General features: G+C 29.2%; 1 protein-coding gene across 4 annotated transcripts in view; it reads right to left on the bottom strand.

The window, feature by feature from the left end:
• Positions 1 to 2,629: 2,629 nt before the first annotated feature.
• The window catches only part of LOC114288516 (serine/threonine protein phosphatase 2A regulatory subunit B''beta), a 23,270-nt gene continuing 22,492 nt past the window's right edge, over positions 2,630 to 3,407 (bottom strand). For 2 of the 4 annotated variants that reach the window (XR_014338184.1, XM_028232044.2), the window contains exon 14: positions 2,630 to 3,182. The gene's annotated coding sequence lies outside the window, so the exon portion shown is untranslated. The remainder of the gene's footprint in view (positions 3,183 to 3,407) is intronic. The other 2 variants (XR_003638299.2, XM_028232038.2) reach the window with 1 other exon arrangement.

The following is a 3,407-nucleotide window of genomic DNA, read 5'->3' as shown; positions in this document are numbered from 1 at the left end:
TTTATAGCATTCGTCTATCTCAACCTCTAATTCTCTTCATTTCCAACTCTGACACCTCTCTTCACTTCCATCGCTCATATTTGTCCCCAGCCTTCATCGTTTTCCACCTCTATACCATGGCCATCGCTGTTCATATACACTCGAACACTCTATTTGATTGAGTTTTTATAATCTATTTTTTGAAGAAAAAAAATAAAAAATTACATTAGTGAAAAAAAACTAATTATTTTCATACGATCTCTTTTTGGAGTGAAAATATTTTTTAAAATTCAAAATTTTATTTTTTGGTAAATATTTTTGTCAAACTTGTTTCTAGTAATTCAAAATACAGGTTCTCAAAGCTCAAATAAATTTTAATATAATTTATTTTTTCATAACATAACTACCAAAGTGACTTTTTTCCATTCAAAATTGGAAGGTAGTTTGTTTTGGGAGTAAATTAGAAAAAGTTAGAAACATTCAAGGTCAAAGTAGGAAGAAAAAAAAAATTAATTAGGAGTGTACACAGATCATATTAGTCCGGTTTTAGAGTAAACCATGAACTGAATCGGTTTCTGCATTTTCAGAAAAATTAGAACCACAACCGAACCATTGAACTTGTAAAACCAAACCAGAATCAAATCACAAAAATTGATTTTGTTTTGTTCAATTTTACAGTTTTTGAAATTTTATATAACAATAAATATGATATATATTTTGCCCTCGTTTGGCATGAGGCTATTAGGTTAAAATAGTCAAAAAAAGGCAAAATAAACTAAAAAATTATTAAGATAAAATATCACATCTAAGTCATAATCATTTCATTTTTTTCCTTATAAAAGTCAAACAAGTCAAAAATATCCAACCCAAACGAGACTTTTTAGATACATGCCAAAATAACCAAAAGGTCAAAAAATCAACTCATTTAAACCTTTATGTTAGTAAACAAACTAATACTAATCAGTTTGATTAAATTGGTTATTAGAGTATCAATTTCACAATGAAGACTAGCATTCAATTCTTATAAATAAAAAAAAACACTTTTTATATTTTAATTTTTACATATAAAAATATAAATAAAAGTCACTAACTCAATTTGAACGGTTCTATCATTTTTACAATAATAATCGAAATTAATAAAAATCAAATCAAATCAACAGTTTAAACTCAATTAGACCGGTTTTTTTTTTTAAACATCCCTATTTTTAATAACCAAAATGAATTTAATCTCTAATTATTTCTTCAAAATGCAGGATGACGTAAAGTAATTAAGTCGAGGAGTTATTGATTCTTTTGGGACACCGTCAAACCGTCAAGTAGCGCCCCGATAATATTGTGATTGATAAAAAATATAAGATCTACAATTTTATATTAAATGATCAGAGAATGGGAGGACTATGATATATTGTAATTAATAAAAAATATCGCTTCATGACACTGGAGGAGTACCAAATAATTTTTCAATTAAGTAAATCAAGTGACGATAGCAATCAAATTATCAATCACATTAGATAATGATTTATATAATGTCCTGTATAGTTATCCAATCACATCAAATCCGATAGCAACGTAAACTTTTAGTATGAGCTGAAAATCAAATCTATCAATAAAGTCGGTCAAACTATCAACCACTATCCTAACAACCAATGGAGATATATTTTAAGATCACCTCTCCTCACAAATACATGTCACAAATGATGTGAAAACATATATCTATATATCCATTGCTCCGGTATGGCAAAATAAATAATTAATTAATTAATTAAAAAATTTAAAAAATAAGCTTATTTGATCTAGGGGTGTCCGCAGTTCAATTGCGATCGAAAAATCTCTAATCCATCATTCACCTGCCGAAAGGATGGATTGAAAAAAATTAATCCGCATCCGTCTGCCAAATTAATAGATGCAGATTGACGAATGGATGCAAATCAGTTTGACAGTTTAAACTTTTACAAATTTTGAACATAATACAATATCATTTTTTTTTGGATAACAATCCAACTCAACATAATTAAAAAATTATCAATTAAATTATCAAATACCAATAATAAATACATATAAGAAAATCATACATTATCAAAACTATTTCATTAATTTTTTTTATTCAAAAACTATTTAATTTGATTTTTTTCAAAAAAATGTCAAAATTAAGCATTATATTTTCCATACAAAAATACCAAATATCAACCCTTACCATTTGATAATAGAATTTCAAATTGAAAACACAACAGAATATCTAATTTTTTTTTTAATTGAAAACACAAACAGAATATCTAACAAATTAAAAAATACAAAATCTTACAAATTATTAGTGGTGCTCGCGATTTGACAGTTTGATTGCGTTCAAAAAAACCTCAAATCTGCCATTCATCCAAAACTATACGTATTGAAAATAATCAATTCGCAACCGTCCGTTCGTCATCACACATCCATCCAAAATATGACGGATTAATTCTATTCGGTCAGTTTGGACGAACAAGAATATTCACTGCTCACTCTTAATTTGAACTGCTTGCACCCGACACAATTCCTGTGAGTTTTCTTTAATTCGTTTTCAAGAACAAAAAAGTTATCCCAGAAATTGCAGCAAAGAAAAACTTCAATATTTATTTAGTTTCTAAACCTTAAAAACTGAACATGACGATGATGATATACTAATATTGCATTTGACATTGAAGATGAAAAGAAAAAATTCACAAAATAAATCTAACATAAAAGCGCTATTCGAGTCAAGCATTGCTAATAAGAACAAAAGGAAGCAAAACAACAACAAAAACAAAAACAAATGAAATAAAAGACAGCAACCCAAACACTCATCACCACAACCCCCCATTCAGGGGAACGAAGGTACAGCTCTAAAAAAAATTATATCTTACATCTATAATAAATGAAAAGTGCTAACAGTTCTGAACTATTGTCAGCTGTTTTCGATTTATCAGTTGTCACCAATTAGCCTTGCCCTGCCAACTCAGTAATCTAATTAGATGCTGCTGGTTTAGACAGGCACTGTTCAACACTTTTTTTGCTTAACCGGAGGACATTCCGTGTCAGATCAAATAGAAATTTCATTAACCAACCTCAAAATTTTCCTCCAGTGAGTATGAAAGCCTGCTGCGCCCATTCAATCACTAATCCAGCAAAATGATTCAATTTCTCAGGGCAGCTTGACATAAGAATTCGTAGCTCTTCATAAAATACCTGCACTTAAATACAATCAAGATTTAAGAATAAACATATTGGGTTATACTAACAGTTTCTGATTCAGGCAGTAATTGTATTATTTTGTTTTTGCATCAATTCTTTTTTTAAAATTTATTGGAAGGAATGCCAAAACAAAGCGTCAACCCGGTACACAAAGTATACATCCAAATAAAAAGGGCCTAGGTAGTCTCCAGTTCAGGCATGACGCCAGTCCAAGCACTAGATGC

Source organism: Camellia sinensis, chromosome 8 (assembly GCF_055761805.1).
Source record: "Camellia sinensis isolate YWXY chromosome 8, ASM5576180v1, whole genome shotgun sequence".
Taxonomy (NCBI): domain Eukaryota; kingdom Viridiplantae; phylum Streptophyta; class Magnoliopsida; order Ericales; family Theaceae; genus Camellia; species Camellia sinensis.
Note: the sequence above shows the minus strand (reverse complement) of the source record. Positions and strands in the feature narration are given on the sequence as shown.